The sequence below is a fragment of the Schistocerca gregaria genome, chromosome 4 (assembly GCF_023897955.1).
Source record: "Schistocerca gregaria isolate iqSchGreg1 chromosome 4, iqSchGreg1.2, whole genome shotgun sequence".
Lineage (NCBI taxonomy): Eukaryota > Metazoa > Arthropoda > Insecta > Orthoptera > Acrididae > Schistocerca > Schistocerca gregaria.
This window is the reverse complement of record NC_064923.1, coordinates 465,538,837-465,566,725: the sequence shown is the minus strand read 5'-3', so window position 1 is coordinate 465,566,725 and position 27,889 is coordinate 465,538,837. Positions and strand designations below refer to the sequence as shown.

At 45.0% G+C, this 27,889-nt stretch overlaps 1 protein-coding gene across 9 annotated transcripts in view; it reads right to left on the bottom strand.

The window, feature by feature from the left end:
- LOC126266753 (glycerol-3-phosphate dehydrogenase, mitochondrial) overlaps positions 1 to 27,889 on the bottom strand; it is a 301,663-nt gene that overhangs the window by 120,266 nt on the left and 153,508 nt on the right. For 2 of the 9 annotated variants that reach the window (XM_049971260.1, XM_049971257.1), the window contains exon 1: positions 17,364 to 17,410. The exons of 5 other annotated variants lie outside the window; for them this stretch is intronic. The gene's annotated coding sequence lies outside the window, so the exon portion shown is untranslated. Of the gene's footprint in view, positions 1 to 17,363; positions 17,421 to 27,889 lie in introns of those variants that run through there. 2 more of the 9 variants (XM_049971256.1, XM_049971259.1) reach the window with 2 other exon arrangements.

Below are 27,889 nucleotides of genomic sequence, written 5' to 3'. Positions count from 1 at the left end.
ACGTAGACTGCACGACTTCCTCCCTGACTTAAGTGAGCGGTTGAGAATGAGACATATCGATCCCAGCCGCGGTACGGTACATTTCTTAACCGGGCACGGACCTTATCCCACGCACTTAAACCGCGTGAGCTTGAGGCAGACACCTACATGCGCATGCGGGGCAGAAGGCTCCCCAGAACACACTGTCTTTTTCTGCGGCAATACGCGAACAATAGACACACACTACACGTAGGTTACACAGATACAGACATAGATATATACACAGCAATAAGAGACGAAGAACAATGGGCACAATTAAACATGCTGACAAACAGTATTTCAAAAAGAACACATGAAGAGTATACGCGGACACGACATTACAGACATGCCTATGTGCTGCGTAACAGAAATCTCCAGAGCAGCGATACCCACAGTGACAGCGAAAATAGTGACAATGAGGAGGAACAGCAGGAGGAAGCTGAGACGTGACAGGAAATAAGCAAATTGCTGGCAATGTTGCCAAGAAAACACCAAATGCTGTACATGGATGCGCACCTAATGTAGTTAATACATAGGATTAGTAACAAATAGGATAAGCAACATTACTTATCTACTAATAACCATTTGTGTGTGTGGGAGTCTGACTGGCGGTCAACGGCTCGAAGAAACCATTCCGAGGTATTCACCGTCAGTCACACTCGGTGATGGTACTAGCAAGTCCCTCATCTATCATTCTTTGTAAATGTAGACAAAACCAAAGGAAAGAGAACTGTAAAAAGATGAAAAACGAAAATTGTAACATGTACGACCTGTTTTAAACATCAGGTAACAGGTCTATAATTTGGCAATAAATAAATAAATAAATATTGAGGATTTGGTCTGACGGAAGATCCGATTTGTTTTCTTTAAAGTAAAGCTAGTGGATCAAAGGAAATTGAATGTGATCTTTCTTATGATTTAGTGGTTGGTGGTTTGGGATTACTCGTCAAGGTGATGTCTCGGAATATGTAACTGGTTATTGTACTTGATATAACAATCCCTAGCAAAGAGTATATAAGGAAACGTTGTGATGAAAGACTGCAGAAAACGTTGAATACTGATAAATGCCGTGATCCTCCGTAGCAGTGATAATAAATTGCCCTTGAAATTTGGAAGCATATTAGGAAACTGTATATGCCTGTGCTGTAATTTGGTAATTGATGAAGTGATGAGTGATCGTTTTCGAATTTGAGTTCATTAGTGGGATTCCCGATCTGTCGACGCATGAAGTGGCTTAGCTTTGTCACCGAATTGTCCTAAGGTTAGTGTAAAGCAGGGGGTGACATTTAGGATTTTTGTTTTATGTTTGTTGCACTTTCGATTCCGTTAGAGAGTAAACTGATTTGCTGGCACTCTGTCACTACCTTTTGTAAAATGTGTAAAATTGGCAAAATACATTACAAACTCAAAAAATAAGATGTTATAGAACTCCAAATCAGTATTCTTATTTCAGCCTATTAAGTTCTATTGATATATTTGGAGTGCGTTCGTTGTAAAGAGAGACACTGCAAAGAAATTTGTGTGACTTCTTTAATTACGACTAACGGACTTACATGGAAAAAATAGAATATCTTGAGAAATATCAGATCAAGATTTTTTGCTATAATTAATCCTGAATAAGGAAGGAAACTGAATTTTCTAATTTCTTTCATAATACGTACTTGGCTTCCATAGATATTATTTGTATAAATAAACTGAAGCAGTGAAATGTACTATTAACATTGCTGAAGTAAACAAAAGGCCAAGAGATAATTTTCAATCGCAGGAGCTGAACATTTCTACGAAGTATTCCAACTACTTAATATTATATTACGAAATGTAATCAGTTCACTGCAAGGAGGCATTAGTTTTGATGAGTTATAGAGTTTATACAAAAGTAATTTCAGTTTCTTTGTTTATTAATAATAGAGATTAATAGCTTACCAAGTGGTCATCAAAATTCGAGCAGAATATAGGCTAATAAGGTAAATTTAAGTTTCTACGTGAATTTTGAAGAGAGAAAAACTATTGTTGGTTATGTACTGATTAATGGTGACTGTTAGTTACTACCGTGATTTTATTTGGTGTAATCATTAATTGAGTAGACGTCATTTTTGAGAATTTAAAACCATTCTATAGTGACTGTTCCACTGAATAATAATAACGTAACGAATTCTGAATGTGCAGTTCTAATAAAAAGAATAGCCAGAAACAACAGATTAAGTCTCCTTAGCTAAATCCAAATCAGAAACTACAAATTGTTCTACTACGTACTGGAATCTTTGAAGTATATGAGATGCTCTTGCCCATATTATTTATTAAAGTGTTTATTTATTTTTTTACGTGCTGCGTCTTATTACAGTTGAGTGGAGTGTAATTACCGTTCGGTAATATCGTCATTAACAACAAAGTACGGTACGACATTAAGTCGTATTAAACGAAAGTCGAACTCGGAAATTTCACTCAATAGACAGGGCAGGCAGGGCAGTGCACCCCGCGTGACCTTAAACCGGCCTTGATTGGTGGTAAAGACATTTCTTACATAGACTGAAGAAATTTTTGACAAATGAACGCGGAGCATATTTCCACATCCAGGAGAACAGTGCAGTAGAACCAAGTCAGGTAAACTTCTTTTGTCCCAGCCGATTTCCTGACAGCTTTTCGACCGGGGTCGTCACATCGCTCGTTATCTAAGAGCGCGACTAGAATGTTGTTGGGTGGCGAAGGCGCTGGCCTGGTAGCTGTGTCGCAATTGCTGTCGCTCTCAGCTTATCTAAGTGCAGCCGGCGGCGCTGCCTAGTCCTAGGCGAGAACAATAGCGCCGGGATGGCCCCGCCTGTTTGCATTTTTGGCGCCGCCGGAACCCTGCCAACAGGGAAGTTTGCCCACCGACTCACACCACTCTCTAGCTGCACTGTCTTCCTAGTAGCGGCAACTCCAACTCTTTCGCGCAGTAAAGACGAATAAAAACGATTTTAAAAATACGGTGATGTGTGTATTCCACCAGCAATCGAGGTCATTTACAAAAAAGGCTCTGAGCACTATGGGACTTAACTGCTGAGGTCATCAGTCCTCTAGAACTTAGAACTACTTAAACCTAAACAACCTAAGGACATCACACACATCTATGCCCGAGGCAGGATTCGAACCTGCGACCGTAGCGGTCGCGCGGTTCCAGATTGTAGCTCCTAGAACCGCTCGGCCACTCCGGCCGGCTGAGGTCATTTACACACTCGGTGTTGTTTCAGAAGGAATGGTCAATATTCAGGGACATAACAGGAACGATCATTTGAAGCAAATAGCGTCATTTGGGCATACGTTCTATTCCGATTGGTTTAGGATATAGAACACATTTAATCTATTTCTGTTTTCGCGCTAGTGGCGCGCTCATATATGTCTTACTCTCATAACCTCTTTGATGTCTTTTTTTTTAGCCCAACCTACCTCGACGCTTTCACCCTCTTTGAACGATATCTATTTCTGACATTGAACTAGCCCGTTGAACGCGCCGATGGTAATGGCGTGTTGTGAGTGAAGTAGTGTGAGGACGAGAGTGTGTCTGACAGAAGCATCGGTTAATTGTGTTTGTACTCGGATTGGCTAAAATGCCATACATCTACACTAATGCAGAATACGCAGACATGGTGCGAGTTTATGGCTTCTGCGATGGCAGAGCTCCCGCTGCTGTCGGAGAATACCGTTGCCGCTTTCCGACGCGTCGTTCCCTGATCGTAAAGTGTTTATCAGAGTTTTCAGCACATTGCGTGAAACAGGTATTGTTCGTAGTTCCCATTTTTCTTCTCAACGTGTAGCTCAACAACTTGTGCGGGGACAGTAACACACTGTTGAAGAAAGGAAGGATTGGGTTTAACGTCCCGTCGACATCGAGATCATTAGAGACGAAGCATAAACTCGGATTGTGTCAAGGATGGGGAAGGAAATCGGTCGTGTCATTTCAAACGAACCATCCTGGCATTTGCTGAGTGATTTAGGGAAATCAAGGAAAATTTAAATCTAGATGGCTGGACCCGGATTTGAACCGTCGTTCTCCCAAAGGCGGACACATTGTTAAAATGGTGCAGCACACCTACTACCAGCACACAGCGACTTTCTGCTCGTATAAGTGGCCCGCGGACACTTTGTGGCGAACATTACTTGTGGAAAACTTGTACCTCTTTCACGTATGGTATGTGCACAGTCTTCACATTGGCACGATGCTTCACGACTTCAATTTTGTTACTGGTAAAATGACAATCGTTATTTGCTTCCATTACTACTATTCAGTGATAAAGCCTCATTTACACGGAATGGAATCAACAGCACACGTAATAATCAACAATGGTCACAGAAAACTCCACACACTCCAGTGGAAATCAATTTCCAAGTTCTAGAACAGCATGATCTGTACAACGTTAATAGATCGTGATATTTTAGATGAGCGAGTGACGGGACAGAATTACATGAATTCTTCGGAAAATTCGTTTGTTGAACACTTAATGACGCCTCCTGGCCACACGGACTCGAGTACTTCCAGAATGACGGAGCCCCTCCACATTCTAACAGATGTGTCAGGAAACCTCTCAGATGCACTTACCATAATCGATTTGCCATCAAATTCGCCAATCATTACGCCATTAGATTTTTGTTTATGGGGTTGGATGAACTCTCAGGTATACAAACGAAAGGTGAATACAAGAGATAAACTGGTTGGTTGCATCATGGGCGCTGCTGCCTTAGCGAACGTGCAAGGCACTTAAACAAGCAACAAACGATCTCCCAGTAGTGCACAGACGCGACGCGTCGAAGATGATGTTGAGGTTATTCGAACATTTATTGTTAACAGTACAAGAGTTGTAACAAGCCATATATCACAAATCTTTGAAGGTGAATGTGTTAAAAATACATATTTTTCAATTAAGACTCTGTAAAACGCATGTCGCAATGTTTAGTAACTGTTGTACATGTGTAAACCTGAAAATGTACTGAATAACGCAGAAAATATATAAGAATGTACATTACTTGTGTTCTATCCCGGGAACCATTCGAAATGGGGCATATGTCATAGGACGTTTTTTGCTCCTAAAAATCGTTCCTGTCATGTCCCAGAGTAATGACCATTCCTCCTCAGACACTCAGTATAAAACTCTCCATTTCTGTACAAACAATGTTTGGAATTTAATCTAAAGCCTTAAAGAAGCACACTTCATTGATGTATAAATACTTCTGGTGTAACAAACAATTATGATCACTATATTACACACCGAGCGAGGTGGCGCAGTGGCTAGCACACTGGACTAGCATTCGGGAGGACGACGGTTCAATCCCGCGTACGGCCATCCTGATTTAGGTTTTCCGTGATTTCCCTAAATCGCTCCAGGCAAATGCCGGGATGGTTCCTTTGAAAGGGCACGGCCGACTTCCTTCCCCGTCCTTCCATAATCCGATGAGACCGATGACCTCGCTGTCTGGTCTCCTCCCCCAAAGAACGCAACCCCGACCCACTATATTACAAGAGTCATATGTTGTATTGGGTATTATTTGGCAAAAAGTAAAACATTTGCTGATACAGTACACACTACTGGTCATTAATACAGCAGCAACTGAAAAGAGACAAAGCAACGAGAACTTACTGATTGTACGTGTACAGTACAGTAGGCAGAAGCCATGATTCAAATTGTAGGAGATCTGGGGTATATTCGGTGCGAAATTAAGTATCAGTGTTGCACCTCTGGTAGCGTCCACCCCCGGTAGCTGAGTGGCACCGGCACGGTAACTCAGCGTGTTCGGTCAGAGGGTTAGCTACTCTCTGTAATAATAATAATAAAAAAAAACTGAGTTAATGGATCAACGACGAACTGAAAGGGGTGTCTTGCGACGTCCGCACCGAGCAGATACAACGAACGAAAATGAACAAAATGAGATTTAAAAAAAGTAGTCAGAGCGACAGAATGTTAAACCTAAGGGCCCGGGTTCGATTCCCGGCTGGGTCGGAGAATTTCTCCGCTCTGGGACTGGGTGTAGTGTTGTCCTAATCATCATCATTTTATCCCCATCGACGCGCAAGTCACCGAAGTGGCATCATATCGAAAGACTTGCACCCGGCGAACGGTCTACCCGACGGGAGGCCCTAGCCACACGACACATCTACCTCTGGCAGCAACAGTGACTTTAAACCAACTTGCCGTCGAGTCTAAGTTTGTCAGGATGACAGATACAGGTAATTTATTCCATGCTGCTTCAACTCTATGCCAGGATTCTCGACAACTCATGGCCAGATGTTTTCTTTCAATAGGTGAGAGTTCTGGGGAGCGTACTGGTCTGGGCAGTGGTCGAACACCTTCTGTATTGAGGCTGGTCGGGAAAGCGCGTGTAACCTGCGGTATTTCGTTATCTTGTTGAAAGATATCACCTCAGAGACACGAAGATGGGACAAAGCCACTGGTCTTAGCATGTGAAACGTTACCCCATGTGCCCAAATTGTTGGATATGTGAAACATAGCGGATCGTAATATGTACCCGATGGCACCTGATACTATGCTTCAGTCTGGCAATGTTAGTTATTCCCGGGTCCTCCGTAAATGGATATGTCCATCATGATGCTGCATTCGAAAACCAGGAGTCGCCTGAAAAGACGACTTGGTGTCACTCCTGTGTCCAGTGTTGACGCTGAATACGCCACTGCTAGAGCACCTCTCTCTCCGCTGTCAAGAGAAGTCGCAACAGTGTACCAGTTGCGTATAACGACCCACAATGAAGGAATTATCTGAATGGGACGGAAATTGGTAGATACGATTCTAAGATTGCCTATTGCACAGACAACAAATGATTACAATTTCAGAAAAAAATAGGATGATTTATTCAAGAGAAAGATCTTCACAAATTGAGCAAGTCAATAACGTGTTACTCCACCTCTGGTCCTTATGTAACCAGTTATTCGGCTTGACAGTGATTGGATGTCCTCTGAGGTATATCGTGCCAAATTGTGTTCAGTTAATCCGTTAGACTATCAAACTCCCCAGTTGGTTGGAAGACCATGCCCATGATACTTCAAATGTTCTCAACTGGGGGGAGATCTGAAGATCTTATTGGCCAAGGTAGGGCTTGGCAAGTGCGAAGACAAGCAGTAGAAACTCTCGCCCTGTGTGGTCGAGTATTATTCTGCTTAAATGTAAGCTTAAGATGGATTGCCATGAAGGACAACAAAACGAGGCACAGAATGTCGTCGACGTATCGCTGTGCTGTAAAGGTGCCGCAGATGACAACCAAAGAGCTCCTTCTACAAAAAGAAATGGCACCACAGACCACCACTCTTGGTTGTATGGCAGTATGGCGGACGACTCTCAAGTTGGTATCCCACCGCTATCCACAGCCTCTCCAGACACGTCTCGCTGGTCGTCGGGGCTCAGTTCGAAGCGGCTCAGCACTGAAGACAATTCTACTCTAGACAATGAGATTCCAGGCCAAATGTGTCCGATAGCTCTGCAAACGGGCTTATTGCTGAACAGAGGTCAACGGTAGTCAGAACAAGGGCGTCGTGAGTTCAGTCCCCATTCTGTGAGCCGCCTACTAATGGTCCTTATGGTTGCTGAAGCACCAATTGCACACCGGATCGATGATGATGAATCCGAGGCTCTGAGCGCTTCTCTGACTATTGCTCGGTCCTCTCGTTCTGTCGTTTCTTTATGTCGATCACTTCCTTCTTGACTCATTGTTCGACTGTGTTTCACCCATTCCTGCAAGCAATGAATGGCACCAAACTCTAAATGTAAAAAATGTAAGCTATGTAGATGAATAGGAAGAACAACCCTGTAATGTTCGGATACAGTTTTACTAGTGTACTGCCTGACAGTCATGTTGCAAAGTGATATGGAATGGAACGAGCATGTGAGAACTGGGGTAGGGAAGACGAATTGTCGACTTCGGATTATTGGGAGAGTTTTAGGAAAGATTAATTCACAAAGTTTTAAACATGGCTGCTTGGTTCAGTGACCGCTCCTAAATTAAAACTGAAACAAATGAGCCCTCGGTCACAAATATTTTTAGTCTTATTGACCAGGTTTCAACACTTCTAGAGTGCCTTCATCAGAATTAAAACAATTAAAATGGCCTAGAGCATAGTTACAAATTTATAGAAAAAGACATTTTTATATAAAAAGTGTAAGTGCTGATTCACATTACAAAAAAAAAAAAGTTCAAATGTGTGTGAAATCTTATCGGACTTAGCTGCTAAGGTCATCAGTCCCCAAGCTTACACACTACTTAACCTAAATTATCCTTAATACAAACACACACACCCGTGCCCGAGGGAGGACTTGAACCTCCGCCGGGATCAGCTACACAGTCCATGACTGCAGCGCCTTAGACCGCTTTTTTTTTCTTCATTTTGGTTGTTGTTGATCGTTGTGTTTGGTCTTTGCGGACGTCACATGACATCCGTTCAAGTACGTTTGTTGATCGTTCCACTCAGTTTTTTTATCACAGAGGCCAACCGGCTCTCTGACCGGATACGCTGAGGTCCCGTGCCGGCTATCAGCAACTACTAACATTAAAAGACAGAGGCAGTACTTACATCTTACATATAAGATAATTAACAAGCCAGAAGGGGTTTAGTCACAAAACATGTAAAAAGGAATGCGTGAAAGCGAACCACTATGGGCTGCTCGTGCCTGTACAGCCACAGGTTGCAACGGACTGAGGCACCCGCTTTAACAAGTGCGGGCAGGTGAACATGACATTGCATCGAGGGTGCCATCTAGTAGACGCAGGTACAACTTGTCTTCTTAATATTCAAGTGTAGACAGACGAAAATTATAATGAATATTGTTCAGCACATAATGTAAAAAGTAATATTTTGTTTAACAGCGACAGTTACTTACACTTTTTATATAAAAATGTCTTTTCTTATAAATTTGTAACTATGTTATAGGTCATTTTAATTGTTTTAATTCTGATGAAGGCACTCTTAGAAGTGTTGAAACCTGGTCAATAAGGCCAAAAATATTTGTGACCGAGGGCTCATTTGTTTCAATTTTAAGATTGATTCACCCGTAAAAGAGACTATATGTAGCACACCGGTGCTATCTGTTCTTGAGTACTGCTCGAGTGTTAAGAGATCGATATCAGATCGGGTTAGTGGCAGACATCGAAGCACTTCAGAGGCGGGCTGCTAGATTTGTTAGCGGTAGATTCGAAAAACATGTAAGTGTTATGGAGATGCCTCGAAAATTCAAATGGCAATTCGTGGAAGGAAGGTGATTCTTTTCGAGAAACACTATTGAGAAAATTTAGAGAACTGACATTTGAAACTGCCGAAGGATTCTACTGAACACATTGTGCGTAAAGACCACAAGATAAGAGAGGAGAAATTAGGGCTCATACGGAGGCATGTAGATAGTCGTTTTTCCCTCGCTCTATTTACAAATGGAATAGAAAAGGAAATAATTAGTAGTGTTACAGGGTATACTCCGTCACGAACCGTACCGTGGTTTGCGTGGTATCTATGTAGACATAGATTTTCATGTATCTGAAACACCCCCAGTATACCTAACATGGTCTGCCACCTCGCACTTCGATGTTCCGTGAGGACTGCCATGAGCACGGCGTTGCAGATCACTCAGATACAAGTAAAAACTTAATTCCTTCCATCAGGTATCGCGTTTGCAGTCTACCCATTTGCACTGTTGGTTTTTTTTCACCTACTGTAATTGAGCGAGTTTGAAGGAGTAGCTATCAACTACGTTTTCCTTGAAACTCTGCTGCAAATGTTCATTCGATGAAGTTCCGTCTGAAGTCGGGAGGCCTCAGCATAATTCACCGTTAATTCCTGCCTCGTAGCAAAGGTATTGTTAAGCCCTTATTCAGATACGCCAAGAACACGAACACACTCAACATGAGGAGTCTCTTGCTTGCTAAACGCATTGTAAGGTTTTTCCGCGTGCTAGCAGCAGGATCATGCATGTCAGAGTTTCCGAACATCCAGACCAACATTCCTGATTTCTACATATTTTGTTTGTGCGATAACCATCATTTAAAGCGGTGCAATTTTTTTATACGTCTGCATACAACACGCTTTGTAAATTACTGTGTTACATGTTCCACACACGTTTATACATTCGAAAATTAAATTTACGTACATGAAATAATATTAATACATAATTATATATAGGGTGATTATAATTAAAGTTAAGCTTTCAAAACGCTCTAGAAATAACACCACTGGTCAGAATGACGTCATCTTGCAAAGGCATATTATCGGAGGAGGAGGAAAACGTATGGTAGAATAAGAAAAATAGTGTGAAAATTGATCAACAGATAGCGCTGTATGTGTCAGAATACGTAAATGAAAGCCGGCCGCGGTAGTTTCGCTGTTATAGGCGCGCAGTCCGGAACCGTGCGATTGCTACGGTCGCATGTTCGAATCCTGGCTCGGGCATGGATGTGTGTGATGTCCTTAGGTTAGTTAGGTTTAAGTAGTTCTAAGTTCTAGGGGACTGATGACCACAGCAGTTGAGTCCCATAGTGCTCAGAGCCACCCACGTAAATGAAAACACCTGTCATGCGCACGACCCATTGAAGTTGATATACACTCCTGGAAATGGAAAAAAGAACACATTGACACCGGTGTGTCAGATCCACCATACTTGCTCCGGACACTGCGAGAGGGCTGTACAAGCAATGATCACACGCACGGCACAGCGGACACACCAGGAACCGCGGTGTTGGCCGTCGAATGGCGCTAGCTGCGCAGCATTTGTGCACCGCCGCCGTCAGTGTCAGCCAGTTTGCCGTGGCATACGGAGCTCCATCGCAGTCTTTAACACTGGTAGCATGCCGCGACAGCGTGGACGTGAACCGTATGTGCAGTTGACGGACTTTGAGCGAGGGCGTATAGTGGGCAAGCGGGAGGCCGGGTGGACGTACCGCCGAATTGCTCAACACGTGGGGCGTGAGGTCTCCACAGTACATCGATGTTGTCGCCAGTGGTCGGCGGAAGGTGCACGTGCCCGTCGACCTGGGACCGGACCGCAGCGACGCACGGATGCACGTCAAGACCGTAGGATCCTACGCAGTGCCGTAGGGGACCGCACCGCCACTTCCCAGCAAATTAGGGACACTGTTGCTCCTGGGGTATCGGCGAGGACCATTCGCAACCGTCTCCATGAAGCTGGGCTACGGTTCCGCACACCGTTAGGCCGTCTTCCGCTCACGCCCCAACATCGTGCAGCCCACCTCCAGTGGTGTCGCGACAGGCGTGAATGGAGGGACGAATGGAGACGTGTCGTCTTCAGCGATGAGAGTCGCTTCTGCCTTGGTGCCAATGATGGTCGTATGCGTGTTTGGCGCCGTGCAGGTGAGCGCCACAATCAGGACTGCATACGACCAAGGCACACAGGGCCAACACCCGGCATCATGGTGTGGGGAGCGATCTCCTACACTGGCCGTACACCTCTGATGATCGTCGAGGGGACACTGAATAGTGCACGGTACATCCAAAGCGTCATCGAACCCATCGTTCTACCATTCCTACACCGGCAAGGGAACTTGGTGTTCCAACAGGACAATGCACGTCCGTATGTGTCCCGTGCCACCCAACGTGCTCTAGAAGGTGTAAGTCAACTACCCTGGCCAGCAAGATCTCCGGATCTGTCCCACATTGAGCATGTTTGTGACTGGATGAAGCGTCGTCTCACGCGGTCTGCACGTCCAGCACGAACGCTGGTCCAACTGAGGCGCCAGGTGGAAATGGCATGGCAAGCCGTTTCACAGGACTACATCCAGCATCTCTACGATCGTCTCCATGGGAGAATAGCAGAGCAGCCTGCATTGCTGCGAAAGGTGGATATCACTGTACTAGTGCCGACATTGTGCATACTCTGTTGCCTGTGTCTATGTGCCTGTGGTTCTGTCAGTGTGATCATGTGATGTATCTGACCCCAGGAATGTGTCAATAAAGTTTCCCCTTCCTGGTACAATGAATTCACGGTGTTCTTATTTCAATTTCCAGGAGTGTACATGCCGGGTACACGGCTTTTTCTCCTTTCGCGTCTGCGACGTTCGCCATGACTGTCTCAATGCAGGATCGCGCTCTGCTTTTGAAGCTGTATTACAAGAATGATGACGGTGCACACTTCGCTCTGCAGAAGTTCCGGACACTGAAGGGTTTGAAAAAAGGCGTTGGTCCGATGACTGCCGTGGGTCTGGAGAAAATGATTCGGAAATTCGAAAAGACGAGTCCTTTTGGTGTGTAACCTGGTAGAGGGAGGAAACGAACTGATTTGATGTCAGTGGAAGCAATGGCTACAGCAACGCAGGAGGAGACGAGTGGTGGTGCGCAAACGTGTCGTGCACGGACATTGGACACACACGTGAGCACAGTGCGTAAAATCATACGAAACATCCTTCTTTGCTATCCATTTAAAACTACCCACGTGCACGAGTTGCTTCCTGTTGGCGTGCCAGCAAGAGAGACCTTTGCTTTAGAATTTCTGCTCGCATGGAAGACGACAATGATTGGCCATGAAAGATTTTATGGATGGGCGAAGACCACTTCCATCTGACGGTATCATTTATCATAGGGCCATATTTTTTCGAAGAGACAGGTGCTTCTGGTCCTGTTACCTGTACCGTCACTGGTAAACGCTATGAGTGTCTTTCGCGCAACCGCGTCATTCCAGATCTCCAACAGCGTGTATATGTGGATGGGATCATTTTTATGCAAGATGACCCACTTCCGCACACTACAAATCCAGTTAAGTTGCTGCAGAAGCGCCATTTCGGAAATGCTAGCATTATCAGCCGCCATTTCCCTACAGGCTGGCCGTCCCGATCGCCTCATCTTAATCCGTGTGACTTCTGGCTGTGGGGCTATCTGGAAGATGTTGTGTTCAGTGTTCCGATTACAAACTTAACTGCATTGAAGTCACGCATTAAGAAACACATTCTGAACGTGACCCCGGAAACACTTCGATCAGTTGTGGAACATACTGTTTCTCGATATTGAACATGTTTTGTGCCAATCACAAGGAAATTAATAATCCGATTTGATTTTGGTTGATGCTTTTTATGCGGTTTTTGGTCTCAGGACAATTAAAACAGTTTTTTCCAATGCTATGAAATAGGACGTTGCCGTGGTGGATGGGCTTACGTAACTAACAGTGTCACACCTGTACACCCATGCACACTGAGTAGTACAGTTTGTTTGACTTCAAATGTACACCTTGTTATATGATTCATTTGTCATTTGTAGTCAACCACTATTAAATTATAATGCTTACAGCGTCATCTGTTGCTACGTTCTGTAACTACACTCCTGGAAATGGAAAAAAGAACACATTGACACCGGTGTGTCAGACCCACCATACTTGCTCCGGACACTGCGAGAGGGCTGTACAAGCAATGATCACACGCACAACACAGCGGACACACCAGGAACCGCGGTGTCGGCCGTCGAATGGCGCTAGCTGCGCAGCATTTGTGCACCGCCGCCGTCAGTGTCAGCCAGTTTGCCGTGGCATACGGAGCTCCATCGCAGTCTTTAACACTGGTAGCATGCCGCGACAGCGTGGACGTGAACCTTATGTGCAGTTGACGGACTTTGAGCGAGGGCGTATAGTGGGCATGCGGGAAGCCGGGTGGACGTACCGCCGAATTGCTCAACACGTGGGGCGTGAGGTCTCCACAGTACATCGATGTTGTCGCCAGTGGTCGGCGGAAGGTGCACGTGCCCGTCGATCTGGGACCGGACCGCAGCGACGCACGGATGCACGCCAAGACCGTAGGATCCTACGCAGTGCCGTAGGGGACCGCACCGCCACTTCCCAGCAAATTAGGGACACTGTTGCTCCTGGGGTATCGGCGAGGACCATTCGCAACCGTCTCCATGAAGCTGGGCTACTGTCCCGCGCACCGTTAGGCCGTCTTTCTCTCACGCCCCAACATCGTGCAGCCCGCCTCCAGTGGTGTCGCGACAGGCGTGAATGGAGGGACGAATGGAGACGTGTCGTCTTCAGCGATGAGAGTCGCTTCTGCCTTGGTGCCAATGATGGTCGTATGCGTGTTTGGCGCCGTACAGGTGAGCGCCACAATCAGGACTGCATACGACCGAGGCACACAGGGCCAACACCCGGCATCATGGTGTGGGAAGCGATCTCCTACACTGGCCGTACACCTCTGGTGATCGTCGAGGGGACACTGAGTAGTGCACGGTACATCCAAACCGTCATCGAACCCATCGTTCTACCATTCCTAGACCGGCAAGGGAACTTGCTGTTCCAACAGGACAATGCACGTCCGCATGTATCCCGTGCCACCCAACGTGCTCTAGAAGGTGTAAGTCAACTACCCTGGCCAGCAAGATCTCCGGATCTGTAACCCATTGAGCATGTTTGGGACTGGATGAAGCGTCGTCTCACGCGGTCTGCACGTCCAGCACGAACGCTGGTCCAACTGAGGCGCCAGGTGGAAATGGCACGGCAAGCCGTTCCACAGGACTATATCCAGCATCTCTACGATCGTCTCCATGGGAGAATAGCAGCCTGCATTGCTGCGAAAGGTGGATATACACTGTACTAGTGCCGACATTCTGCATACTCTGTTGCCTGTGTCTATGTGCCTGTGGTTCTGTCATTGTGATCATGTGATGTATCTGACCCCAGGAATGTGTCAATAAAGTTTCCCCTTCCTGGGACAATGAATTCACGGTGTTCTTATTTCAATTTCCAGGAGTGTATTTTTCTTGCCTCCCTTCTCTGATAATATTCCGTTGCAATTTGACGTCATTCCAACCAGTGGTGTTATCTCTACAGCAGTTTGAAAGTTTAATTATAATCACCGTGTATATACATATACAAAATAAAGTCTACAATATGCTGATATATTGATGTCTGATCTTGTAAGTAGGTTCGTATGCTGTAACAGATACTTATATCGTCCGTACTCGTGAAGACTGTTCGCAGAATCTTCAGCTGATTTAATTTCAAGAAGAATTTTGTTTGTAATGTGTAAGGTGCATCAGATGAAAGCGACATAGATGGAGAAAATAAGTAAACCATTTATTGTTTCAAAAGTAATCCCTATACCTCTTAATACATTTTTCCCACTGTGAGGCGAGACAATCATTGCCTTATTGAAAAAAATGTATGCGGTTGCCTACGAAACGATGACTGTAACTAGGGGCGGACCTCCTCGTCGGAAGCAAATTGTCATCCACGAATTTTCGTCTTCAGGACTTCAACAATATGGGAATCACTTGCATAGATGTATGGGGGTTTCCCAGTGAAACTAGACTGCGCACATTTGGCCGGCCGCGGTGGCTGAGCGGTTCTAGGCGCTTCAGTCCGGAATCGCGCGACTGCTACGGTCGCAGGTTCGAATTCTGCCTCGGGCATGGATGTGTGTGACGTCTTTAGGTTAGTTCGGTTTAAGTAGTTCTAAGTTCTAGGGGACTGATGACCTTCGATGTTAAGTCCCATAGTGCTCAGAGCCATTTGAGCGAACATTTGTTTAACATACAACTCTAAACGCCATATATGTGTACAGTAATAGCTCATGTATATTTGATGATGACTAAATTCTGGAATGCAACTCATGAGCAATAAAGTCATTCTGTGCCTGATTTTTGGCTTTTACCATGGCAACCCTGTCAGCCTGAGTGGATAACTACCGATTATTATAATAATGGCCACCTGCCTCGTGCAAGAGGTCTCACATTTATAATATTGAAATTAAAACTTCCTCTAAAATCTTGGAATCCCTGGGAGTGATGTCTTGCCTGTAACAATTGCGATATCAGGCAAAAATGTTAGAGATTCTCGATTCCCAGAATGGATAAACTGTCTGTATGCATAATTAAGTTTTTACAGAAGCCTCAGTGTGCGAGTCCTACGTCCATCTGGCCAGTTTTTTGATCATCCCGACAGCAAGTCAAATGGTGAAAGTACACTACAAACAGTGACCATCGAATAACTAATCCTTAGCTTTACAGCAAGTCACGAGAAATGAAGGTATACAGGAAACGTTACCAGTCAGTCCTACAACTACAAACTAGCTGTTACCCGCGGCTCTGTTCCATATCAGTAGTTTCGTTATGATGGGCGATGGTGCGTAAGCAAGGTACTGCACGTGCAATAATATCAGCTGCCCTCTCGTATCTGCTTATTTGGGAAAGCATAGCTCGTGATTTGCACCCTGTTTTCCTACTGTCAAGCTGTCCAAACACGCGATTCACCGGTATGTGCAGCGTCATTGCCGAGTAGTGCTTAGGGAGTGGCGTGGGCAGTATCACGCACCTACGCACCGTGCTATTAAAGTAGCTACACATTATACAGTGCCTAAATTGCAACAACGCAAAAAACAGTGTGGAAGTATGGATTAAACACACCGAGAGTTGTACAAACATTGTAACTAATACTTTGAATCATATTCATGCAGCATGTAAGTGTTTTCACAAATATGATAAAGATCAAAAGTCGAAGAGTAAATAGCTTTTTCAAGGAGCAAGTATTTATCCCTAATTCACCAAATACTCTTGAAATAATTAAGTATGTTTTGTTACACACTTCCTGAAGCAGTCTATGTTCTCCCTCAGTGCCGCGGGACTGCTACGGTCGCAGGTTCGAATCCTGCCTGCTGTGTGTGATGTCCTTAGGTTAGTTAGGTTTAAGTAGTTCTAAGTTCTAGGGGACTGAAGACCGCAGATGTTAAGTCCCATAGTGCTCAGAGCCGTTTCTTTTCCTCCCTCAGGGGTCAAGCTATTTTCATACCAAATTTCGTAGGAGGCTATTTAGTGACTAGACGAAAAAACGTAACAGAGTTAATTTTACATTTATAATATTTTCGTGGATAAAGCATTCAATTATATACCTTTTTCCGTAATCCGATTTTGTGGAAATAAAGTCTATACAGTGCCCCAGGATATGCTCAAGTTACCTGTCAAAACCCCTTCAAAGGGATTAGTGGTTTCAAACAGAGAAACCAGCAGACAAGGCAGTTTTACAGGTTTATTATTAGTATAGATTATGATAAATTTCTCTTTAAAATGTAATATCTTAATAATTTTAAAAATAGTTCTTCGCCGCCAAGGCTTACTGCGGACGAGAAACTGCCGATAATATTTTGTCTCATTTAGCCTTTTTCGGGTACAAAATATCCAGCTGACTACAGGGACACATTGTCGTTAATGGCGAGTCTTGCAAGAGAAAGGAGCAGATGTGCAGAAAAAAAGAAGCAGCCGTTCTGTGCTTGTACTGCAATCAGCTGGTTAACGTTGCAGAATTTAACGACGATTGTGGCAGAAAAAACACACACAATCGCGTGGGCGAAGTTCAGAAGGTCGAAGGTCTGTAATAAGAGAACTTCAGATAACTCACCTGCTTTGCAGTGCGCGGTGAGGCTTTCGCATGGCGCTACACTCAACTGTTTCACAGACGGCCGCGAACCAGCGCGTCCTTCGGCGAGACCAGCAGATAGCGTCTTCCTTGGTGACGTCAGTACTCGATCCGTCAGTGATGTAACGAGTGACTGTCTCGCGTGGCCTTGTCGTCATAGAACGAGCCACTAGTTCTGATCGCAACCAGTGACTTAATTTCGAAATGTATTACATCTTATTTTTAAGAAGAGGACTTCAACCATTCAGAACCGGCAGAGTTCGACGTACACTGCAACGCCACACAGGGAAGTAAATGTTCTCAGCAAGGGGTCTTCATTTTGGTTATTAGTATCACAGGTCAAGGACTTGACTTGACAGCGTTCCGCACTAAAATTTTGCTGTGGGTAATCGGTTTTAACTTGCCGGCACGATAGCTCAGCGTGTTCGGTCAGAGGGTTGGCAGCCCTCTGTAATAAAAAAACGAACTTAAAACGGATGTCTTACAACGTCCGCCCAGAGCAGATGCAACGAACAAAAGCGAACAAAATGAGATTTAAAAAAAAAAAAGAAAAACTATGATAGCAGGGGATTTAAACCGTGAGACAAATTCTTCACGGGACGAAGTATCCCGGTTATCACTTACAATGTTTCAGGGCGATAAAAATCTGGATGTCGATGCTTTAGGTCTTCCAGAGCAGATTAAGGTTTTATCTGTTTTCGTCAGCGTAACTTGTCTCTTGGCGTATCCCAGCTGTTTTCTTCCTATCCAACAGGGAACCGGTATCTCTGCTTGTCTGTGATCTGTCTGTGCATTTCTCATAACTTTCTACTTCTGTTTTCGCACTTCCATCTCCTATACTAATCTTACCTTATTGTTTCTCGCTCTTGTTTTGAACATTTATCGCCTTGTCCGGCCCTGATACTTCCTGTACTGTTGCCTCACGTTTCTATTAAATGTCATTATTCACATTCGACAAGAACGTAACGAGGAAATTGCTTAACAGTACGTCAATAAGACTGACATTTCTTAAATAACATACATACATTAGTATACTAATATCAATACTTTATGGTAATAACCAGCGTAACCGGCAATGCTTCCCAATTGCTAAGTACAGGGTGAGAATTATTGAACTATATAAAATAAAATCGTCGTAACTTCTGAACGGTTTGCGTTAGGACGTTCCAACTGCACGGCTGGCCGCGGGGCTTGATGGGAATTAGTATGCGCATGCATGGTTTGGTTTAACAACGAACGGACTTTCATTTGGATGGGTTCGTCAATAAGCAAAATTGGCACATTTTGGGGACTGAGAATCCGCATTTCGCCATCGAGAAGTCTCCTCACCGTCAACGGTTGACTGTGGCGTGCAATGACCACTCACGGAATAATCGGCGCGGTATTCCTTGATGGCACAGTGACTAGTGACTGGTATGTGAAGGTTCTGGAAGATGATTTCATCCCCATCATCCAAAGTGACACTGATTTCGACAAGATGTGGTTCATGCAAGATGGAGCTCAACGCCATCGAAGCAGGAGAGTGTTTGATGTTCTGGAGTAGCATTTTGGGACAGCATTTTGACTCTGGTGTACTCAGAAGACATTGGCATGCGCCTCGATTGTCTGCCATAATTTACGGATCTGAACACACGTGACTCCTTTTTGTGGGGCTATATTAAAGAAGGTGAACAGCAATAATCCCAAGGCCGCGCGGGGTAGCCGTGCGGTCTAGGGCGCCTTTTCACGGTCCGTGTGGCTCCCCCCATCGGAGGTTCGAGTCCTCCCTCGGCCATGGGTGTGTGTGTGCGTTGTCCACAGCGTAAGATAGTTTAAGTTAGATGAAGTAGTGTGTAGACTCAGGGCACGATGACCTCAGCAGTTTGATCCCATATGACCTAACCACAAAATTCCAAATAACGCCAAAACCATTTCTGAGCTGAAAACAGCCATTCAGGACGTCATCGACAGCATCGGTGTTCCGACACTTCAGGAGGTTATGTAGAATTTCTCTATTCGTCTATGCCCCATCATCGTCAATAATGGCAGGCATACCGAACGTCACAACCTAAATCGGAATATCTATAGTGACGTTTACATGTTGAATAAAGTGTGTGCACGCCGTAGTTTGTAACTAATTTACGTTTATTTTTTTCACGTAGTTCAATAAGTGTCACCCTGTATGTACAGGAATTGGATACACGTCCTAATCTCCTCCTCCCTCTTGTCTTTGTTCATCTCCTCCCCCTTCCTGTCTCTCTGTCCATCACTTCCTCCTCCCTCTCTATCTCTCCCTCCATCTTCTCCTCCCCTCTCTCTGTCCATCTCCACCTTGCCCCCTTTATGTCCAGCTTTTCTCCCCATCCCTCTGTCCGTCACTTCTTCCTATCCCTCCCTCTCCCTCTCTCTCTGTGCACTTCCTCTCTCTCTCTCTCTCTCTCTCTCCATCTTCTCCTCCCCCCTCCCTGTCCATCTCCCCCTTGCTGCCCTCTGTGTTCACCTTTTCGTTTCCCTCTCTCTGACCAAAAGCCTTGCAAACGAAATCTTGTGTGGGACTTGAGGTCGCTTGAAGTGAGTGGGTGAATCTATTTGGAACACAGGTACAGTCTTTGAGCTGCCGTACCTGTGAGGATAGTAGCTTCGACGACAGTATATCCCATAGCATTAATCTGCGAACGGAAAGGATTACAGAGTTCCGCATTATTCAGATTACGTAATAGTATCCTAATCATGCGCCCATAAACCGTAAACACAGCTTTCCTATTTTCTGCTAAAACCGACTACAAGGAAGAAACCAAATAACACATTGTTGTGTACACAATTCGTTTACAATTACATACAGGTCGAACATTAAAAAGCCGACAAACTGCAGGGACGGTTTCATGACTGGACATGCAGGAAAAAATGTCCTATGAACATGTCTCCCGAAATGCATCACTGCCACGGTTGATGACGCCGACGAATGACAGTTCGTCTGACCACGTGTCGTTTGTTCCTTGTGTGTTTCAGGCTGTGCGATGGACGCAGCGTACTGTAAGCAGCAGAAAGGTCAGGTACTTACTGCGGGAACAAGTCGAGATGGTGTTTGTGTACGGTCATGCGGATGGAAGCGGTCGAGAGGTAGCACGGCTATACGAGAACAAGTACCCTCACAGTCACCAACCATATCACACAACATTTCATATTTAAATGACTCAGATAAACGAATTGATTGGTTGGTTGGTTGATTCGGATGGAGGGGACCAAACAGCGAGGTCATCGATCCCATGTGTCTGGGGAAGGATGGGAAAGGAAGTCGGCAGTGCCCTTTCAAAAGAACCACCCCAGCATTTGCCTGAAGCGATTTAAGGAAATCACGGAAAACCTAAATCGGGATAGCCGGACGTGGGTTTGAATCGTCGTTCTCCCGAATGCGAGTCCAGCGTGTTAACCACTGCGCCACCTCACTCCGTAAACAAGTTGACCGGGAAGAAATGACCGAAACGCGACTCGAACCATTGATCTAGCCTTTACCAGTTTTGAGCGGTACAGATTTTTTTGTATCATCATCTTCAGTTATTTTGACTTTGATGGCAATGTTAGTAGAACATGCACCTCTGTTTAAATTTTTACCGTAGCTTGAAATCGAACTGGGGCCACCTATATGGCATACAAACATTCTACCACAGAACCGGGAGGCCCGTCGAGAAACTGTCCTAGCTTTACTTAACTAAACATGACCAGAAAACTTCAAAGTCGAATTTTTATGAGAATTTTTAAGAGTTGCATCGAGTGCTTTTGAAGATTTTTATTTTTGTTCTGAACTTCACGAATCATAAAGACAAAAAATTACAAAAATTCGATTGCCACGTGCTCTCCTTGTTAGGCACTCTGCAAAATAAGTGTTGTTGAATATAGCAGACACATTCACACAAACAGTGCAACATACGCGAATAAAATGTTTATTTTGTGTGTATTACGTGTTTTTACAGTTGCTAGCTTCATTAAGTTTTGTGCATGATGTTAAACTGTCAAAGAAAAGTACAACGGAAACTAATAAATTGAAAAATAACTAAAATAACAGTTGTCTTTGATTCAGTAATTGCAGGGTGGGGCAAATGAAAGTGGCCCGGAGGACAGAGTTCCAGCATACATTTACATCTACATCTACATACAGCAGAGGAAAGGAAATACAGTACCAACTTGACTGTACCAGACGCTGCAAGTGATCACCATTCGTCTCTTGGCGCTTTGGGCCCTGGCCAGCTAGCTGCTGAAGACGGATCGAAGCTGGACTGCTGCTACAATCTCATCCGTAATGTTCTGCTGCAGTTCTTGAAGACTACGAGGATTGTTGCGATACCCCTTAGACTTCAGGGCTCCCCACACACTGTAATCGCACACTGACGGATTGGGTGACTTGGGTGGCCAGCTCGGTCAACGACCAGACTGACCTCTGCTAACAACTTCGTAAGTCGTGAAGATTGTGTAAATGTGCTCCTAGGTACGGCTGGCTGTATGGGCAGTTGCTCCTTCCTGTTGCAAGTGACTGTAGGCCATTACCTCCTCCGATAATGCTGCCACAGTGGTCCAGTCGTCGGAGCCGCTTTTATTTGCCCCGGTTACCTCTCAGTTAATACGTTACAAAAGCGTAGTTTTCATAATTTATGAATAACTTGTGCGTGAACTTGGTAAGCGGACGTCCATTAATGGCGTAAGCCGAAAATAGGGAGGGAGTGGGCAGGTAAGATCCCACCGAAACTCATTTAAAGCGGTGAGGGGATAATGAAAATCTCACGTCAACATTTCAGTTCAGAGAATATACATTATTATAATCGACAACATTTTCTGCATAAAATCAGACCTAAGCATAGACAAAAAGCTCAACAGTCTTTTATGGCCTGTATGAATTGAACTGTATGCTTTCCATGTGTGCATTCCAGGAATTCCGCGGTCACAAACAAGTGCCACACAACCGTCAGATTTTATTCGGAGAATTCCCTGGCATGCCGGTCGAAATCAGTGCATGGCAGTCAGGGAGTCAGTCGTGTTATTCTACAATCCATACAAAATATTATTGCGTCGAATATGAATTTGTATTACAACTTTCGCATTGCGTATGTTCAGCGGCATGCCGGCTAGGCGAAACAAACGCGCCAGCTGGAGCTAAACCGTTTGTGGATGAAAGCTAAGCTGAAGTTCACCGGTAAGAATTCTCTTAGCAATCACGCAAATCGAGGGATTGAAAAGCTGCATTGTCATGCGGTTCAAAGGAAGATACAAGCAATACTGTCTTCCGCCTGCAAAGAAAGTAAATGTTCAGTGCAACTTAACGTACGTAATATGTCAATAAAAGATCAATTTTTTAGGTATTCATTAAAACGACTAATATTATTTTCGTTGAACCTCTTTGTCTGTCTCTCTCTGTTTGTTCTAATATTACTCAGCTATGGCAGGTTAAAAATAAATTGTTTTTAATCAAGTGTTAAAACACCTTTTAATACAGTTTTTCAATGAAACGTGTTTTCATGAAGTGTTTTAATCAATGATTAAAACAAAAAATATTTTTATTTATGTTCATAGGGCAACAATTTGGAAATTTGTGCTAAGGACTATGGGACCAACTGCTGAGGTCGTCGGTCCCTAGGCTTACACACTACTTAATCTAACTTAAACTAACTTACGTAAAGGACAACACACACACCCATGCCCCATGCCCGAGGGAGAACTCGAACCTCCGAGGGGGGGGGGGGGGGGGGGAGCAGCAGAAGGGCGATGCACTATTCTCACCAAGGGGTGGGAGGGAGGGAGGGGTCTTAATTTTAAAAAATAATCCTAATGTAACCTAATGTAATTAATGAACGTCCTTAAGATTAATATAGATGAGATGGCTCTACATTCTCTCTGCAGCATTCTGAAGTCGTGCAGCTTCCATATTGTTATCTGCTGAACGCAGATCGTGTTTACAAGTGTTTCTGAACAGGCGAGCGAAGTGAAATTTCGCCGAGAGCTCAGCGTTCGTGACGAGCTGGGAAACTGCCAAACACCACAGCCCGTTTGCCAGCGCCCGTCTTCCTGCGAGCCAAGAGCTTCAGGCTGAATCACGCCACGCGCGCCTGTCAGCGGCAAGGACAAAGGCGCACCGAGGCCGAGCGTGCCGGTGTCAGGCGGCATATACAATAGTTGTGCAGCACGTGGAAATTTCCTAGCACATACATTCCTCGGGTTGCACTCAATTTCGTGACGCCAACTAAGAAGCTACTTATTTATTTATTTATCATATGGCGACAACAAATATTATTTGTTAATTATACATTTAAGGATTTGGGCACAAAGCTAATATGTTCAAATTCTGAAAGTTAATAATTGAATAATACAAACAGGACAGCACTTAAAGTATAAAAATTGGGGCTGTTAATTTAAAAGATACATTTAGTCAGAGTTCAACATCTGCTGAACGAAGGCAGTTGATAGAGGGAGCAGCATTAATGAAATCACTAAATGGTCCTGGATACTTTCTAAGAACCGTTTGTTCTTCGGCCCCATAATCAAAGGCTGGAAAGTCCCGGAGACACCAGCTGTGCGTCCGAGGGTTTCACCTGGCGTGATCGGTTCTCATACTATTAATCGTGTCCACTCACTTGGTAGCCGCATCTTGAACACCTTGATGTTTTATTGTTGCAGCATTCCGTCTCCTGTGCAGTTCCTCTTTAGTGCCAAAGTTCGTGTTATTTTTTCGATTATGTCACAGTGACGTGCGTGATGCCAAGTGGTCTGGAGGACAGTCATTTAAGACTGTATGAATTGGAACTTCTTGTGGGTGGTCGGGGTGATGCAGCTTCCTTCATTCTCGGTCGGCTGCTTCTCGGCGTCGCAATTCAGTGGTGGAATGTTACGATGGAATGCAGCCAACGGATCGGTGTGGGTTCTAATGTGCCCGTAATAATTATCATTGATTCATTCAGATGGATGCCTAGTTTCCTTCTACACTACTGGCCATTAAAATTGCTACACCACGAAGATGACGTGATACAGACGCGAAATTTAACCGACAAGAAGAAGATGCTGTGATATGCAAATGATTAGCTTTTCAGAGCATTCACCTACAACGTGCTGACATGAGGAAAGTTTCCAATCGATTTCTCATACACAAACAGCAGTTGACCGGTATTGCCTGGTGAAACGTTGTTGCGTTGCCTCGTGTAAGGAGGAGAAATGCGTATCATCACGTTTCCGACTTCGATAAAGGTCGGATTGTAGCCTGTCGCTATTGCGGTTTATCGTATCGCGACATTTCTGCTCTCGTTGGTCGAGATCCAATGACTGTTAGCAGAATATGGAATCCGTGGGTTCAGGAGGGTAATATGGAACGGCGTGCTGGATCCCAACGGCCTCGTATCACTAGCAGTCGAGATGACAGGCATCTTATCCACATGGCTGTAACGGATCGTGCAGCCACGTCTCGGTCTCTAAGTCAACAGATGGGGAAGTTTGCAAGACGACAACCATCTGCACGAACAGTTCGACGACGTTTGCAGCAGCATGGAGTATCAGCTCGGAGACCATGGCTGCGGTTACCCTTGACTGTGCATCACAGACAGGAGCACCTGCGATGGTGTACTCAACGACGAACTTCGGTGCACGAATGGCAAAACGTCATTTTTTCGGACGAATCCAGGTTCTGTTTACAGCATCATCATGGTCACATCCGTGTTTGGTGACATCGCGGTGAACGCACATTGGAAGCGTGTATTCGTCATCGCCATTCTGGCGTATCACTCGGCGTGATGGTATGGGGTGCCATTGATTACACGTCTCTGTCACCTCTTTTTCGCATTGACGGCACTTTGAACAATGAACGTTACATTTCAGATGTGTTACGACCCGTGGCTCTACCCTTCATTCGATCCCTGCGAAACCATACAGTTCAGCAGGATAACGCACGACCGCATGTTGCAGGTCCTGTATGGGCCTTTCTTGATGCAGAAAATTTTCGACTGCTGCCCTAGCCAGCACATTCTCCAGATCTCTCACCAATTGAAAACGTCTGGTCAATGGTGGCCGAGCAACTGGCTCGTCACAATACGCCAGTCACTACTCGTGATGAACTGTGGCATCGTGTTGAAGCTGCATGGGCAGCTGTACCTGTACACGCCATCCAAGCTCTGTTTGACTCAATGCCCAGGCGTATCAAGGCCGTTATTACGGCCAGAGGTGGTTGTTCTGGGTACTGGTTTCTCAGGATCTATGCATCCAAATTGCGTAAAAATATAATCACTTGTCAGTTCTAGTATAATATATTTGTCCAATGAATACCCGTTTATCATCTGCATTTCTTCTTGGTGTAGCAATTTTAATGGCCAGTAGTGTATATTTATTATATTTCATGCATGTTTTTTCTGTTTAAGAGGTTTAATCTCGCGTTTCTCTAAGTGTAAGTACATTCAGTTTGTAACGCAATAGTAGCTCACTGTACAGCCAGCTACGTAGCTCATTAGAGCATCAGAGTCCTTTGGAGTTGCATCAAGAACGCAGCAAGTTGCATATCTACAGTTGTCTGCTTTTATAGTTCATGTCGTCAGTTAGTCTCGCTGGGATGGCTAGGATGTGTGCATGGTGTGTGCGAACGCAGGAGGAGCTGGCCTCTGTTCGCGAACAGCTGAATGTTCTTTTGCCTACGGTCAGTCACCTTCGGGTTGCTGCCTCGGCGTGTAAAAAATTTCAAATGTATGTGAAATCTTGTGGGACTTAACTGCTAACGTCATCAGTCCCTAAGCTTACACACTACTTAACCTAAATTATCTAAGGACAAACACACACACCCATGCCCGAGGAAGAACTCGAATCTCCGCCGGGACCAGCCGAACAGTCCACGACTGCAGCGCCTGAGATCGCTCGGCTAAACCCGCGCGGCCCTCGGCGTGTAGCGGCCGCGGAAAATCTGGGGCGTTGCATGGGCACCTCCTAGTGCACCCGAAGCGGTGGATCCGCCTTCACAGCAGGGTGAGTGGCGGGTGATATCGTGTTCGCGTCGCTCGAAGCGACCTCGCCTATTCACCATGTGAGTGCACCGGTGGTCGCTCCTTCGGCAGCGTCCGTGCAGGCACACAGGGGTATGGGTTTTACTAGCTACTGGGACCGCCAATGATAGGCGCATTATGAAGCCGCTTAGGCAGATAACTTCTAGGGCTGGGAAGAAAGCCAATGTACTCTCAGTATGTCTGCTGGAGGCCCTCATCCGAGATGTAGAGGCAGCCTTGCCTGTGGCTATCGATCGTGCAGGCTGCGTGTTGTGGCTAATGTCGGTACCAAAGGCACCTGTCGCATGGAGGTGCAACTAGAGCTCACAATTTGCAGCATCGTTCGCAGAGTTGATCAGGGTCCTTTGGTCTGGAGCAGTGTGGAGGGTCTGAACCAAAGATTTTATCGACATTTTGACGGTCTTGGCTACAAATTTCTAGACGTGTTTTATCGTGTGGGGATTTGTAGGACTCCCCTTGATAGGTCAGGCGTGCACTACACAAAGGAAGGAGCTACTCATGTATCAGAGTAGTTCTGGAGTGAAGACGAGGGTTTTCAAAGCTAGGCAGTAGTTTGAGGTGCTTTGATGAACAATCTTCAGTCGATATGCAACAAGGAAAATCAAACAGTGTTCAAAATAAAGATACTTAGACTGTCAGAATTTTATCAGTAAACTGTCGAAGTATTCTTATTAAAGTTCCAGAATTTACTGCCCTCCAGACAGTTCTCGCACTCAAATTATGCTTGGGACCGAGAGGTGACTGAAACCCAAAGTGGAAAGCTCTGAGATATTTAGCGAGTCGTGGAACGTATATCGGAAAAACAGATTAAAGAATAGGAGGAGGAGTGTTCATTACAGTTTGCAACAGTATTGTCTCTAGTGAGATCTAAATTGAATGTGACAGTGAAGTCAACTGGTCGCGTATAACAGGTAGAGGTGAAACCAAATTAATTGTTGGATGTTCTGACCGGCCACCCGATTCTGCTGTGACAGTTCTAGAGTCAATTAAAGAAATTCTACGGTCAATAGCGGGTAAATACCCAGATCATGTAATACTTGTTGGAGGCGACTTTAGCCTGCCGACTATAGACTGGGTTGTCTATAGAATCAATGTGGGAGGGTACAGACAGAAAGTTATGCGAAATACACACATCAAAAAAAGTTTTGCATCACCACGGTTCCGAGAGTTCCGGAACCAGTACAGAAAATTGGAATAGAGATTAACATAAACATAATTTCCGCCCTTTTTATTGCTCATGAAAACCACACATTGCGTGTTGTACCACCATACAGCGAGACCTTCAGAGGTGGTCGTCCAGATTGCTATTTACACCGGTACCTCTAATACCCAGTAGCACGTCCTTTGGAATTGATGCATGCTTGTATTCGTCTTGGCATACTATCCACAAGTTCATCAAGGCACTGTTAGTCCAGATTGTCCCACTCCTCAAACGCGATTCGGCGTAGATCCCTCAGAGCGGATGGTGGGTCACATCGTCCATAAACAGCCCTTTTCAATCTATCCCAA